Source organism: Acinonyx jubatus, chromosome A1 (assembly GCF_027475565.1).
Source record: "Acinonyx jubatus isolate Ajub_Pintada_27869175 chromosome A1, VMU_Ajub_asm_v1.0, whole genome shotgun sequence".
Classification (NCBI taxonomy): domain Eukaryota; kingdom Metazoa; phylum Chordata; class Mammalia; order Carnivora; family Felidae; genus Acinonyx; species Acinonyx jubatus.
This window is the reverse complement of record NC_069380.1, coordinates 185727594-185744280: the sequence shown is the minus strand read 5'-3', so window position 1 is coordinate 185744280 and position 16687 is coordinate 185727594. Positions and strand designations below refer to the sequence as shown.

At 46.1% G+C, this 16687-nt stretch overlaps 2 long non-coding RNA genes across 3 annotated transcripts in view; one reads left to right on the top strand and one right to left on the bottom strand.

Moving 5' to 3' along the window:
- The window catches only part of LOC113592466 (uncharacterized), a 45965-nt gene extending 29978 nt beyond the window's left edge, over positions 1–15987 (bottom strand). For both annotated transcript variants that reach the window (XR_003412345.2, XR_008288936.1), the window contains exons 1-3: positions 15598–15987; positions 14039–14651; positions 12294–13557 (exon numbers count right to left, since the gene is read on the bottom strand). This is a non-coding gene — a long non-coding RNA (uncharacterized LOC113592466). The remainder of the gene's footprint in view (positions 1–12293; positions 13558–14038; positions 14652–15597) is intronic.
- Positions 10612–14747, top strand: LOC113592467 (uncharacterized). The gene is made up of 2 exons (XR_003412349.2): positions 10612–12080; positions 13354–14747. It is a non-coding gene; the product is annotated as an uncharacterized LOC113592467 (long non-coding RNA).
- Positions 15988–16687: the final 700 nt, after the last annotated feature.

Genomic DNA, 16687 nt, shown 5'->3' with positions numbered 1-16687 from the left:
TCAAATTGGCTACGAACGCTCAATTCATTCATTTCTTCAACAAAAATTTATTCAGCATCTACTGTGTGCAAAGCACCATCATGTCAGCAATTGAGAGTTCCAACTATGACAGGATCACTGTCATAACACAGTACTCAACCCATGAACTGGCACACAACAGCATTCAATAAACATTTGCCAAATAAACAGATAAGAGAATTTAAATAAATTGAACATAAGCTCCAGAAGCTTGCAGAAAGTGCCCTGCCATATAACACTGAAGAAGAGTATCACTAACATCCCTCTCCACTCTAAAATTCTATGAATCCACAGTTCTAAGCTTTGGTTAGAAAACATAGACATCACAACGTTAAATGAAAGAGCAGGAGATACCCCAGAGTATTCAATAATAAGGCCCCTATAAGAAACATCACTGAAAGTGCTAGGGACACCTGGGTGGCACAGTCAGTTGAGCATCCAACTGCAGTTCATGGGTTTGAGTCCTGTGTCAGGCTCTGTGCTGGCAGCTCAGAGCCTGGAGCCTGCTTTGGATTCTGTGTCTTGCTCTCTCTTTCTGTCCCTCCCCCACTCGCACTCACTCTGTGTTTCTCTCTCTCTCTCTCAAAAATAAATAAACATTAAAAATATAAAAATAAAAAAAGAAAGTTTTAGAAGTGGTCTGGGGAGGGCGAGATCTCTGCAGCCTGGGGAAGTAAGTTAGGGAAGAATTTATGGAGGAGATGGGACTTTTCACAAGACCTTGAGGAAAGGGGTGTTCAGTACAGGCACAGAGTAGGGAAAGCTGGAATTTACTCAAATGGAATCAAAGAGCCCAGGCTCTAGGGGTCCCAAGGGCACAGAGCTTTCTAACTGAGAAAGCTAAAATGGATGTAACTGTTCTACAAGTGGGAAGCATTGTTCTACTTACCTTATTAAATACCTTTGCAAGCATTCAACATTATTAATTGAGCACCTAATATATGCCAGGCACTCTCCTTAGATGCTAGGGATACTGCAATGAACAAAATAGACAAACCGCATGCCTTCATGGAGCCCCCATTCTAGTGGGGAGGGCAGATAATGTGCAAAATACAGATTTAGTGGGCTGGATGGTGCTAAGTACTATGGAGAAAAAAAATGGGGTGCCTGGGTGGCTCAGTCAATTAAGCATCTGACTTTGGCTCAGGTCATGATTTCAGTTTGTGAGTTCAAGCCCCATATCAGGCTCTGTGCTGACAGCTCAGAGCCTGGAGCCTGCTTCACATTCTGTGTCTCCCTCTCTCTCTGCCCCCCGACCCCATCACTCGCACTCTGTCTTTCTCTCTCTCAAAAACAAATAAACAGAAAGAAAGAAAGAAAGAAAGAAAGAAAGAAAGAAAGAAAGAAGAAAGAAAGCAAGCAGGCAAGCCAGGAGCAGGGATGGATGCCTTGGAATGCTTGGAATAGAATGGAGGTAATAATCTTCAATAAAGTAGTCAGAAAGGCCACGCTGAGAACACAATATTTGAATAAAGACTGAAGGAAGTGAGGAGTAAGACTTACAGGTGAAAAGCATTGCCAACAGAGAAAACAAGTGCAAAGGCCCTGAGGTAGAATATGTCTTGTGTGTATGAGAAACAGCCAAGAGGCCAGTTGGCTGGAGCTAAGGGAGGGAGGGAAAGATTAATCACAGAGAAGTTCCAAGAGGTAACATGGGCCAGATTAAGAGGGACTCAGGGGTGATTACGGTGGACTTTATTTTGTTTTGTTTTACTGTGGTGAACTTTGAACCTCAATTTGACTCATGAGCTACCTGCCATCTATACTTTTTTACAAAGGACAGAACTGAAGATCAGAGAGGTGCTGTGACTTGCCCAGGATTATCAAGCTAACAGGGAGCAAAGACAAGGTTCAAACCCAGGCCTACCTGGCCTCTTCCACTTCACCTGCTCTCAATCTCCACTCTGTCTTCATGATCCTTCCATGCACACGTGTGTGCACACTCACACACACCCCACCCCTTTCAGTTCTGAAACACACCAAGCTCTTCCTTGCTCAGTGCCTTCATACGTGCTGTTCCCGCTGACTAGAATGCTCTCTACCTGTACATCTACTGTGCTCTATCTGAGCAGTACGTCTTTTGGGCCTCAGTTCCAATTTAACAACCCCAGACAGGCCTTCCCTGATCCTCTAATGTAAAATGACTCCTTCCCCCGGTACCCTCTCTCTCAAAGCCCCAGTCTTCCCTTCCTTCATAACTGCGTATTTATTTCTATGTTAGTTTAACTTTCATCCCTCCTCCCAGATGATGTCTGTACCCAGTGCCCAGCCCAGCGCCTGGCACGTGGGAGACACTCAACAAACATCTATTGCATAAATGAGAACAGCAAAAGGGTGAAGAAGATGAAGGAGGAAGCACCCAGAGAGGTTTCCCGGCATTTCTGGCAAAGAAACTCCAAAGGCCGCAGAGAGAGATTCAGGGTTATCTGTGGACCTGGCTGCTTCCTCCTCAATGTTGGAATGAGATGCTGCAGCCGGTGTCTGGCTGCTCCACTATCTAATACATTCACCACGTGACTCACCCCACCAGCAGCCTCTGGAATGAACGTTATTTGGAGTAATTGGACAAGCACTTAGAAAATGCTAAGGTTTATTTTTAAATGTGATTAGGACCTGTCTCTTGCTTTCCGGAAAATCACGTGTGCTCCTCAGAGATACAAAATACTCACAATCATTAAGCGCTCTTAAAACTGACTTTTTAATCTTGTCTTTACAATGAACTTGCTGAGTTGATTTAGGGCAGAGCATAACCATCCCCATGTGACTGATAGAAAAACTGACGCTGAGGGGCAATTAAATGCACCATCTGAGGCCAAATAAATGGTCGGTGGCAGAGTTAGGGGCTGGTCTCTTTAAACCAGACAGCAGCTGCGGCCATCCTCTCCCTATAAATTGCGAATCCCTCGACCCATGCAAATAATGCAGCTCTTTCCCCAAACAGAAAAATAGTCTAGAAAAAGGGAGCCACTGCCTTCTTGATTTGGTGTTTTATGTGGCAGCAGGGCAACCAATCGTTCTAACTAGGCCACGGGAAGCCTGTTTCTCTTTAAGAACCCAATAGCAAGCTGGCAAAATCTCATCCCATTACCATGTAAATAAATAAGGATAAACTTTCCCACCTCAGCTTCCCCATGCCCAACCAAAGCTCTCCCCCTTGCACATTTTTGATAACCTGCTCGTTCTGGAATACCTCGCAATTAAAGATAGCGTGCCCTGGAAGTCAATAATTCATCACGGAGGGGAAAAAAGGATGAGATAATTAACATTCTCTGGCTGGCTTTGGCTAGGAAATAGCTTAGTAAGCACAAGGACATTTTTTGGGCCATTTCCATCACGAGGGTAGAATAAATAAAATGGATCCTTTCGTGCTCTGAACCTGAAGAATCCTCGTTGGGCTGGTTGGCCCCAGGGCTCGGCTGAGTTGGGTTCAGACTCTGCATAGATGGCAGCAAGCTGCCAGCAGGTGTGGCCCTGGGGCTGGGGCAGGTGGGTGTGTTACGAGAGGTGGGCAGAGGGTGTTTCCAAGCTGTTGCTTCTTAAGCTTCTAGCCCACACCCCAAGTTTCAACTTTTCAGTGAACTGCTCTTTGACCTCTAACTTTTTTCTCCTCTGATCTCCTTTATCAGAGGGATGCAACCTGAGCCTTCCTTACTTTGTCTTTCTGTAAAATGGGAAAGATAACGCATAACAGAAAGGGTTATTGAGGATTGAACCATCATCTTTATCATCCTCCTCGTCATTATCATCACTAGACTTTATGAATCGCTTATGATGTGTCAGGGTTTACGCAGCACTAAATGTATTCTATTTGCATTATTGCATTTGATGCCCAGTGGGATAAATGGTCCCTCTTTGAACCTCAGACAAAGTAAGATGGAAATAGAGATTTTAAAATTCTGTGTCACACAGTGGGAAATAAACTAATGAAACACATAACCCCAAGGGGGATGGGGCAGGCAGTTGGAGAGGATTTGGATATATTTATGTACGACAGAGCCATAAATGGGTGCTGGGATATACCTAACCTTTATAGTTGACGTCAGGAGGAAATGGTTTCTCTGTCTCTTACCCAAGATCAAGGGTGGGTACAACATGACTGTGCCCTCTGGGTGCCCATCCCATGGGACCTCTGTTGGCAGCAGAGTATCAGCCTGCGTGGACCATGGGTCTGTCCCAGTATAGCAATTCCTATATTTTATGTTGTTATGATTCTTAAGATAAAAAAATTTTGTTCAGCTCTGGCTCTGGTTTCTATGCTGATCCACTGACCACTAGCCTGATCTCTTTGTTTTCTCTAAATTCTATTTTCTTGATCCAAGTAGTGAAATTTCAGTGGCAATTTACTACAGCAAGTCAGAAAGGAATTGTCCTAAAATGCCTGAACACTTTAACCAGTAGATTCAAAGTTCCTATTTTGTAGATTCATTCCTACTTACACACCTGTCTCTGCCTTCTTCCCATTACGCCAGGCGGAAAGATCCTCCTCCTCCAATCCAAGGCTGATCCCCACTGGCCCTCTGAATCCCACCACCAACACATGCCTCCTAAGAGACCTGATCTCATCCTAAACTCCCCCTCCGTCCAGACTTTGATCATCCTCCAGCCTCCCAGCTGAGTCGTTCCCAGAAACAACTAACCTTATTCATGTCTCTCTCTCTCTCTCTCTCTCTCGTGTTAAAAAAAAGTCCTCCCTTAATCCCCCATCCTTTTCCGACTACTGTCTTATCTCTTTCCCCATCAAAGCCAATGATCTAAGAAAGTAGTCTTCCATGTGTTTCCAGCTCCTCACTTATTTCTCCCTGCAAACAGGCTGGTTCAGTCCTGCGCAGCCTCTGAAACTGCTCTCACCAAGACTATATACACTGTTGACCATCAAATCCAACAGGCACTTTCTGTCACCTTATGGATCACTCTGTGGGGGTTGACAGAGATAGCTTCCTTCTTGAAACTCTACCCTTGGATTTTCCATCACTAGGTTTCCTCCTATTTCTCCAGATCCACCTTCTCATTTTCCTTCAAAGGTTTCTCCTGTATTGGGCCCTCTCCAGGCTGTTCTCTCCCACTCCACACTTCCTGGCTAGGACATCCAATGGGATCATCCAGCCCCCGCACCAGTGACTCTCCATCCAGTCCATGTCTGCGTCCTGGATGTTCTCTCCTGCACATCCCCACCTGGATATCCCCCAGCCTCTTGCATTAGTTTCCTATTTCCACAAACATAATAGTTGAAAACACCACAAGCTTATTATCCAAAATCAATCTCAGTGGGCTAAAATCAAGATGGTGGCAGGATGGCATCAGATGTCCCTTTTGGAGGCTTCATGAGAGAATCCATTTTCTTGTCCATTTCAGCTTTGAAAGCTGCCTGCATTCCTTGGCTCATGGCCCATCACCACTCCAACTTCTGCTTCTGTGGTTACATCTCCTACTCTGATTCTGACCCTCCTACCTCCCTTTTTTGAGGACCCTTGTGATTGCTGCATTGGTCTACCCAGTTAATCCAGAGTAATCTCCCCATCTCCAAATTCTTAAATTACTCACATCTGCAAAGTCTCTTTGCCACATAATGTAACATAATCATTGGTTCTGGAAGTTAGGATGTGGACATCTTTGGGTAGCCATTATTCTGGCCATCACACCCCTCAAACTCACCATGTCCAAACCTCTTGCATACCAAGATGCCTCTGTCTTGCTGATAAACCATCATCTGCCCCCCAGGACCAGCCAGAAATGTGGCATTGTCCTTGACTTTTTCTTTTCTCTCATCCTTACATCCGATTAATAAGTCAATCCTATCTCCCACCTAAATTCACTTCTCTCCACCCCTACTACTGGTACCTTGGTTTGAGCCACCATCACTTCTCATCTGGATTATTACCACTTTAGAGGTTCACTGGGAATTGGTAGTTGTTCCATGTGTTAAAGGCAAAGAGAACAAGAGGAAGATGGCAGAGATGAGGCTGAAAGGTAAGTGAAGAAAGATAGATCGCGAGGGGCCTAATAGTCGCATTAAGGAACATGGATCTTATCCTGGTAATAGTGGTGGTGGGGGTTGAGGGGAACTTTATGATTTTCAAGAAAATTAATATTTGTGTTTTCAAAAGAACACTCTGTGGACAGCAACTGGAGGCAAGAATAGCAGTGAAGAGCTTGCGGAAAGATGTCCATAGCATACTATATTCTTTCAAATGTGTATAATCCATAAACATGGGTAGTAAACATTTTAAAGAACATAAACCAAATGTTAGCAGCTGTTATTTCTAGATAATAGAATCACAAGAGGATTTTTTTCTTACTCTTAATTGCTCTGTAATGAACATGAATGATAGCAATAGCTATGTCTCATTTCCTCTGCACCCTAATATTGGTCAGCAATAAGTCCATCAGTCAGTCACATTAGTCCTTGCAAATGGATGCTGGGCTGAGTATATACATTATCTCTGAGTATGCATTATCTCTGTCCCTACTTTTACAGAAAACAGGCTCAGAGAGGTGGTATAGTTGATCCGACTTAAATCCTTTTAATGTGTTGCCTCTCTTGGGTAACAAACACCAGTAAAGCAACTAGAAGCCCTGGTTTCAAAGTCAGAGTCTGGTGTCTCATCCGTGTGGCCATTTAATAGCTGTGGAGCAGGAGTTTCTTAATTTCTGTGAGTCTTGGTTTCTCTTATCTGAAAATTGGGTGTGTTAATAGTACCTGCCTCCCAGGTTAATGTGAGTGAGGATCCAGTGAGATATTGCATGTGCAAAGCTTAGAACACTGCTTGGCAAATCGTGCTCAGTTAATGTTAGCAGCTGCTAGTATCATCATTATTATTACTATTACTATTATTATCCCACTTTAATAGCACTGTATTACATATAGTTCTTTAATTTGGAGAGGAATAAGGGCAAAGACTTTTTCCTAGGATATATTAAACCATGCTGGTTCTGAGTTCCACAGGAGTGGAGATACCGCCCTAATGATCTTGGTATTGTCAGCACCTAGCAGAGTGGATGCTAATTTGGACAAATGAGTATGTAGATGAATAGGTGGATGGGCAGAGACAAATAGTCAGGTGGGAGGTAAATAAATGAGTGTATTACTGATGGGTGGATGTGGGGAGAGAGGACCTGAAGTGACTCAGTATGTCAACTGGCTGGATGGGAAAGCAGATCGTTGATTGGAGGAGCAGAAAAGTAGATGAATGATGGTATGGGTGAGTGGATGGTTGGATGGATGGATGGGAGGAAGAGAGGGTCGTAAGTGACTTAGCTGTGAGTAAATGCTTGGATGGATGAGAAGGCTGGTGGTTACAAGGAGGAGCACACCGCTGGATGCACGATGTGGTGCGATGGGTGGATGGATGGATGGATGGATGGTTGGATGGATGGATGGTTGGATGGATGGATGGGTGGATGGATGGATGGTTGGATGGTTGGATGGATGGGTGGATGGATGGGTGGATGGATGGATTGTTGGATGGATGGATGGATGGATGGGAAGAAGGGTCTTAAATGACTTAGGGTGTGAACGAATGCCTGGATGGATGGGCTGCTAGTTGGGCAGGTGACTGGATGGACTGATAACAGACAGAGGCACGGATGGCTGCCTCCTGTTTTGTTTTGTTTTGTTTTCCCTCTTCACCGCAGCCCACCTTTCCCCAGTTCCAAGTCCCCAGAGTCACACAGACCGATCGCGCCAGGGCGCCCCGCCCCCCAGGGGTGAGCGACCCCGGAAAGCTCCCGGGCAGCCAGGCAGCTCTGAAGGCCTGGGGAGTCTGGTGGCGGCGCTGGGGCCAAGGGGCGCGGGGCCGGGGTCGCCACCCCTGCACCGGCCTAGCTCTCGGTGAGCGCTGGGCTCTTCAGCATTGACGTCGCCGGCGGCAGGGCCCCAGGCTCTCGGGAGCCGCGGTGTGACGCTGCACATCCAACGCGGCTGCTAAAAAAAGGGCGGTGACTCACTGCCGGCCGCGGAAACTTCCAGGAGCGGGGGCTGCGCAGGGCGGGGGTGGCGGCCAGTGGCGGCGGCGCCCGGGGCGCCGGGCAGCGGCCAGGTGTATCTCGAAAGCAAAACGGCCAGACCGTGAGCACGGGGTTGGAGGGGAGGGGAGCCCAGGAGTTCCCCAGGGCCGCGCCAGCTCCCAAGGCTCCGCCCGACCGCCAGGCCCGGGTGCCACCGCTCAGAGTCAGAGCCAGCCCTAGTCAGGATGAAGAGCTCTGGTGGCAGGTAGCAAAGTGGCAGGTGGCTCACACTGGGTGCTCTGCTCTATGTCCTAACTCGCTATGGATCTTAACTCACTTAACTCTCAAAATCCCGCTTTGCAGATCTAAGGCTGGAGAGGGAAAGGGACTTGCTAGGGGTGATACAGCTGGTATGGCCAAGTGTCTCAATATATGAAATACAATTGTAATTTGACAATGTAGAACCCCTGCTCCGTGCCCAGGCCTGTGCTGGTGACACAGAGAGGGATGAGAATGATCCCTGCTGGCATGGAAAGGGCTCCAGAAGTATTTACTGGGGAGACCTCAGTTCCATCCCCTCCCCCCGCCGCCAAACATCTCTCAGTCCTACTCTGGGCAGAGAATAGTGGCAAGGGGGCAGAATGAAGGTTACAAAGGTGACTTGAGGCAGATTTAATGCATTCATCCACCAGGTAGTTATTAAGCACCTACTAAGTACTGGGTAAGCAAAGTAAACCTGACTGGTCTGTGTGCCTTCATGGAGCATGTGCTCTGTAGGGAAAATGGGGAAAGGAGGAGTGAGACGTACTCAAGGGACACAGTATGGAGAGGGAGCAGCCACCTAACCCAGGCAATCAAGGAAGGCTTCCTGATGGAAGCAGCCTTGGTACCAAGGTGGGAGGATAATTAGAAATTGGGCATATGGAGAGGGGGAGGGAAGAGCATTGCACTATGAGAACAGCTCATGCCTAAGCCCAGAAGTGTGAGATTATGGTAGGTTTGAAGGACTGAAGAACATTATGTACACCTGCAACAGTGAGGGCAAAGGAGGAATGAAGAACGGTGGGGAACAGGTGAGGAACAGGACGTGAGAGCCAGGTCTGGAAGGGGAACAAGTTAAGGACTCGGGGCTTAGCCAGAGGGCAGACTAGCTAACACCTCAGCACACCACGAGGAACAGAGTGAAATCAGTTCTGTTTGTACCAGAGGACAGGATGGACGCCATGCAGGTGAGTAAGGAACACCAAGAAAGGCTTCATGGTGGAGGAGGTGGTTAAGCTGGGCATGGTTGATAGATTTTCTGTTCAAAGGAAAAGGAAAGAGAGAAAGAGGAACAGTCTGGGAAGTGCCATGCATGGCACAGAACCTCATCCAGGCTCTGTTATAGACCCTCTTGAAAGGTGAGGGAGATGCCCGTGAGACTAAGGCTAATGCAGCATCATTTCTAGGGCCTGGGGTGGGATGAAGTGGCCCTCTTTGAGCCCCACGGGAACAGAAGACACAGCCCTGGTCCTTAACAGGCTGCCATTCATTGGTGTCAGCAACTGGAAAACAGAATTGTTTAATTCTTGAACGATATGCACGAAGCAACAGTATGTCAGGTTCTGTGATGGGCACTAGAAATCCACTGGAGAACAAAAGCAGACATGATGCTCACTCTCATGAAGACTAATTCTGGGAGGGAAAATACTAATTTTTTAAAAAGACCCAAAGAAATAAATAAAAAAGACCCAGGCATAGGTACGTGGCACTATGAGAAGGCAGCAGAGGATTGCTCTACTCTGGACAGCCTGAGCAGGAATCATTAACAATGTGACAAGTGAGCCTGGCTGTGAAAGATGAGAAGTAGATAACAAGGTAGAGATGGGAGGGAAGATTGATCCAGGTAGAGGGACCAGTGCATGCAAACCCTGCTCTGGGGGAAAGTCAGGTGACTGACATGGAGAATGAGGGGAAGCTTGGTTCAAAATAAAGCTGATCAGCAGTTTTTTAGACCACCATACCAACTGGGGATTGTATCCTAGAAACAACGGAAGGTGTTGAAGTATCTAGAATGGGCAAAATTGGGAGCAGAACACTCCAGGTGCTCTGGGTACACAGAGAACCAGGGAAGAAACAGACTCTTCATCTGCTGACATTGCTCTTTACTCACCTCACCTCATTTAACTGTGACCATAACTCTGCAAGGTTCTCATCTCCATTATCATAAGGAGACACCTGAGGCTCAGAGAAGGTAAGTAGTTTGCCCATGTCCACAGCTTGTTCAGTGGACCAAATGAAAGCCTCTATAATCCTATATTCTTTCTAATGTGGATGAGATTAGAAGGTAGGGCCGGAAGTTAGTCCAGAGTAGGATTTGGATAGCCAGAAAGGAGGTAAAGAGACTTTTACCAGGGGGCAAGAAGTCACGAGCAATGTACACATGAGACTAAAAATGGCCTAAGAAGTAATGTAGGAACTGCTCTACACAGAATATAATGCAGAAAATGCAAGGGGGGCGGGGAGAGATCGGAAGGAAATATACAAAAAGATTGCTCTCTCTGAGGATTATGGGTAACTTTTATTTTTAAATTTTTGCTTAACTATGTTTTCTAAATTTTCCATAAGGAGTAGCTGTGTTTTGTGTGTGTGTGTGTGTGTGTGTGTGTGTGTGTGTGTGTGTGTGTAAATAGAGAGAGTAGCAGTTATAGTTTAGGGGGATCAGGTAAGCTTTTTTCAGTTCTTGTAGGCAATATTTACATCATATTAATTTTTTCATCCCCCTTGGAACTGTGAATTCACCTGCAGTTGCCTTCACAAGCCATAGTACCCACACCCTCATCCTACATGTAGTCAGAGCCAACAAATTCCTTGGCAAGTTTTAATTAAGCTCTTTCAGTGTGTCCACCCTGCATAGGCTTGATGGGGGAATAGATACAAGAGCAGTATAAACCAGGGCCCCTTGCCAGAGCAAATATTTTGATACTGAATGATTTGGCTGCATCTAAGCAGGCGAGACCTGAGAACACTCACTCGCAAGGCTGCCTCTGCTAACCAAATGGCACAGCATACTATGATGTTATAATATTAGGTTCTTAATCATGGAAACACTGGCGTCTGTTTCAGCGGAAGCTTCCTCCCAGATGGTGCATCCTACTGTTTTTGTCGTCTGGAACAGTGTGAGGTTTCTTAAATGGCTGTACGCTTCCAAATCATCTTCCACACAATGGCAGCCTGTTAATTAAGTGGTCCCTTTGTGATTGCATTTGATAAATATGAGATGAGAAGGGTTTATCGAGCTGTGAAGAAAAAAGCAAGGCACAGCAACAGGAAGAAGCTCCGGCGGGTGGAAAGGCCTTTGTGTGGGCGTCGTCCAGGGAGCTTCAAGGGAATTGGGGACAGCTTTGCAGGCACAGAAAGGAGAAGGCTGGGATTCACTCAGACCACACGCTGCGACGTCTGCCTAGTGGATGGCCAGCCAGATGGACATGGTGTGTGAGGCACTTTGTGGCAGAGGCGGGCAGGGAGGTGGAAGCCTTCCAGTTCTTTCTAAGTTGACTGATGTGAGGTTGTCAGTCACACTGCCAGGCGCTGTTTTGACTCCACTCATCAAGATTTGCACTGTGCAGCTCCAAAAAAGGTATCTGCTTTGAAAGTAGTGTTCTGCATTCTTGGAGCAGATGACTGGTGACAACATCCAATTAAATATAAACGCTTGGCCGGGGGACTTGACTTGGAGGGTTGGTGAAGTTTCAGGTCTAACTTGTTAAACTTGGCCTTCCTCAAATACTGGACAACTTTCTCCAAAAACAGCACGTCAGGGAATGAAACCTAATTATAAGTGGCATCTTCAATTGGACACAGATCTCCATCAGCCACCTTCCTGCCTCGGGAAAGGCGTACATCAACCCCAGGCTAGAGAAAGGATCTGTGATACCTGATGACTTCTTTGTCTTTCCCACTGGTTCAATCCTATTTCAGCCATTCATGAGATGAATATCTACGAGGCATTTACAGGGAGGAGGGCACATATCTGCGGAGGTGACGACTGGGCTGATGTGATTCTGTGAACCACTTGAGGGCAGAGGCTTTGGCTTTATCTTCATACTTCCGACATCTAGCAGAGTGCCTGCTGCCCGGTAGGTGCTCAGTAAAGGTTTGCTGAATGACTGCGTGAATGGATACTATTTGCCACACTCTCCTGTACTTAATACTGTTCTAGATCTTTTTTAATTCCCTCCTCCTGCTGTCAGTCATGCTTATTTTTCTGACTCTGGTGGCTGTCGAGAACAGCTGCGTCTCAACTTTTGCTCTGTAGTGCTTCATGTACTCGGAAATTGTTAATAACTCACCTCTCAACCTTCACTCCTCCAGCTCCCTCTGCTCTTCCTGTGGCATCAGTATCTGCTCCTGGTCACCTGTAATAAGAAAAGTAATTTGTTTTGGCGTCTAATAGTCCTTTACAGCTTGCAAAGCTTTTCACTTGTTAAAGTATGGTTTCAAGGGCTGTGGAAGAGCCACTAATAAGCCTCAACATCACACAGTCTGCACCCCCCCCAAATACCACCCCTCACCCCACTCCTCCTCCCACCTTAAAGCCCAGCATCAGCAGCTTTACCTTGCATTCCACCATCAAAATAGGATTTGGACAGCGCCTCCCTAAAACAGGGATCACATTGACAGGGATTCACATTTGTTTACACTATAGTGTCAATTATACCACATCCCGGGCTGAAGGTGGGTTTACAGTCCAGAGGAAAACTGGAAAACCACAGGAAAGCCCAGAAACTTTGCCCCCGGGCCAGACCTGCACAGCAACACATCTCTAACCATAGCTGAGAGGTTCAGCAGTTACTGACATATTATTATTGTTATTGTTACTTACTATGATTACAAAGACTACTAGTATTACCATTAGCATGTTTCTAGCATCTAAACACTAGGCCAGCAGATTTCAGCTTCCTTCTTGAAACATAAGCTAGGCTCTTGATTATTATTTCACAGCTATTCATGAACTAGGCTGACCCTTTTATTTTAATTTATTTTAAGTATCAACAGATATTCTCTTAAAATATTCCCAGGCTGTATCAAAGGTAGAGGGTTTTTTAATTTTATTTATTTATTTATTTACTTATTTATTTTTGAGAGAGAGAGAGAGAGAGTGAGCAGGAAAGGAGCAGAGAGAGGTGGACAGAGGATCCAAAGAGGGCTCTGTGCGGACAGCACAGAGCCCCATGCGGGGCTCAAACCCACGAACCGTGAGATCATGACCTGAGCCAAAGGCAGATACTTAACCGACTGAGCTAGCCAAGCTCCCCAAAGGCAAAGGTTTTGATGGCTGGTAAATTCGGTGGCTGCCCAATGGAGACACTTTTGCTTCCTGTCTTTTAACCATTTTCTTCTCCTTCCCAGGCATGGGAGAGCCTTGGTTTGGCAACTGACTTCCAGGGGACATTGTGAAAGCTGGTTGACTCTTGGTCACGTGTTGCAGTGATGAGCCGGTAGCATCCTTGACTCTGAGCACCTCCCTCCCCTACTGGGAGGTTACCCCACTTGTTCTTCACCATCATGGCCACCACTGGACCCTAGTGTCTCATTTCACACTACAGGCTCCCCCTGTAAAATAAAATTGATAAGAGGCTTTCTCACTGGTCAGATGCTCCTGCCTCCCATCCATTACTCAGTCTACTCGCCTGGCTTCTGATCTCCTACCTTCTGAATTTTGTGTACTTCTTGCCTCCTTGCCTGTGGTCTGTTGGCATCTCTCCAGGTGCTTCTGTGGTACATGCTGCCCTTTTGCCCGATTACCCCTTGCTTCCTTCCTGGTCTCCACAAGCCATGATGATCATGGCCCCCACAGAACAAATAGCAAAAATACAAAGCCATCACTTCCCTGACATCCCTTGAGAAGACAGAGTGGAGAAGTCTGGCTGTGGATTGCTGGATAAGAAATGGGTCACAACCTGCCCCCTAATAGGGCCTTGCTCATCCTAGTTATTCCAGTTCATGCCTAAGCACTTCCTACTCTCTGACACTTGTTTTTGTTCTGACTGGCCTTGCTGGTAAGATGGAAGACATTGAATGGCAAATAGCAAACCCGTAAGAGAACTGGAGTGCTCAGCTTCACCCCTCAGACTCGCTCCCAAGAAGGTATCATCTCCTCCAGAAGCATGAAAGAGAATGTTCCTGTTGTTATTTCAGTAGACTTGGCTTTTTAGAGCAGTTTTAAGTTCACAGCAAAATTGAGTAAGGTGCAAAAAGTTCCCATAGACCCCACACATGCACAATCATCCTTACCATCAACATCTCCCACCAGAGCAGTACGTTTGTTATCACCCATGAACCTACATGGACACATCATTATCACCAAAGTCTATAGTTTACCTTCTTGGTACTGTACATTCTATGGGGTTTGACACATACACTGATATGCCTCCACCATTGCACTACTGTGCAGAATAGTTTCAGTGCCCAAAAATTTCTTTGTGTTCTGCCTGTTTATCCCTCCCGCCCCCCAACCCCTAGAACACACCGACCTTTTCATGGTCTCCATAGTTTTGCCTTTTTCAAAATCTCATATAACTGGAATCATACAGTATGTAGCCTTTTCAGATTGGCTTCTCTCACTTAGTAATATGCATTTAAGGCTCTCTGTGTCTTTCCATGATTGGTAGCTCACTTCTTTCTAGCACTGAATATTGTTCCATCATCTGGATATAACACAGTTTATAGATTCATTCACCTACTGAAAGACATCTCGGTTGTTGCCAAGTTTGGCAGTTATAAATAAAGTTGCTATAAATATCCATGGGGAATGTTGTTTTTAATTATTTATATATATTTTTTATCAAGGATGACTTCTTGATGAACAGGGAGATATCACGTTACAACAAATATATGTGGCTCAGTATGTAGAATACATAGCCAACCCAAGACTTCCCAAACAGCTGTCATCAAATTCTCTCTAGAAAATCACTTAAAGAGCTTTTAAAAGACATAGATTTTTGAACCCCACTCCCAAAGACCAGTCCAGTAGGCCAGGAAAATCACCAGGTTTAAGGAACCCAGGCTTTAACCTCCAAAAGGAAGGAAGCAATGGAAAGTTAAAGTCTTGTTTGTACCGGGAAGATCATGCACAATGAGGAGGTTGGAGTCTAGCATCCAAAACTCATTTGATGGAGACATTTTGTTCTTCTCTAAGCCTCTTGGGGAAATGACTTGGTGACTAAAAGAATTGTTGATATGTGCTATCCTCTCCCATTAAAAGGAGCTAAAAAAGCCCTGGGCACCAAGATGTGAACTATTTCCTTCAGGGTAGAATAGAGTCACTAAAAATAGCCTTGGAAAATAAGGAGTTGTAGAGGTTCAACAAGGAAAACAAATCAGAAATAAATTTGGCACCAAGAAAGAAAGGAGGAGAAAGAGACAAACTCTCACAGGCAGTAGGGAGAAAGCGGCTATTAGCTTGGGTACATAAAAGCAGGTACATTTTTCCCACCCACAGAGCTGCTGGCTGGCATTCCTGCAGTGTAAATCAGTCCCTCCGGAGCAAAGGAAGATGAGTCAGAGAGTCAGCCAGGATAGGCTAGGTTATGCCAGGGTAACAAACAACCCCCCAAATCTCAGAGGCTTAACCACACAAAGGTTGTTTCTCACTTGCATTATCTGTCCAGTGTGTGTTTAGTGGGGGCTCTGCTCCTTGAAATCGCTGAGGGCTCCAGGCTGACAGACGCTTCATCACCAGTTATGGTTCCAGGACCACTATGCTAGGGATCAGGGGTGCTGCTCTATCTGGCACTGAGAAGTAAATGGATCGGCCGGAGATGATGCAAGCACTTTCACTCACTCCCCACTGGCCAATGCAAGGCATATGACCTGCCTGTGTTCCAGTGAAAAAAGGCAGTGAAATTATACTCTGTGTCTAGGAGGTGGAGAATGAGAACAGGTGTAACAGCTCTGCTGGCTGCTATATCCGATAGAGGAGCTGAGGGTGAGAGATGGTGGAGGAAAAAGGCTCCTTTGCAACCACCAGTTTTCGGTTGGGATTCATCTCTCTCCTTACCATTCAACAGGAGCAGGCCCATCCAATGCCCCTGAGGGTATCTCAGGTTTTGTTTCCTGCCTGCAAGGAAAAAGACAGCTTGGTGATGAACTGAACCCTGGAGTCATGCCAACCCCCCCCCCCCCCCCAATGTCTGGAACCTACCAGTCGTGTGACCTTAGGCAAGTTATTTAATCTCTCGGGCCCTCACTTTTCTTAGCTGTCTAAAATGGATGACAACAGTGCCTACCTCACAGAGTTGTTGTGGGGCTTAAATGAGATTAGTCAAGAAAAGAGCTCCAGGCCACAGCTGCTCAAACTGGGCTGTGCCAGTAAACCGCTCAAGGAGCTTGTTACATGCATTTCTGATTCAGAGGTCTGGGGTGAGACCCGAGATCCTACCCTTCTTTTCTTTCTTTTCTTTCTTCCTAAAGAGGAAAAAAGAGAGAGGCATCTGGGTGGCTCAGTCGGTTGAGCGTCCGGCTTCAGCTCAGGTCATGATCTTACGGTTTGTGAGTTCGAGCCCCGTGTCAGGCTCTGTGCTGACAGCTCAGAGCCTGGAGCCTGATTCGGATTCTGTGTCTCCCTCTCTCTGCCCCTCCGCCACTCGTGCCATGTCTCTCTCTTTCTCTCAAAAATAAATAAATAAATAAATAAATAAATAAATAAAGTTTTAAAAATAGAAATGTGCCACTCTGTGCCCAG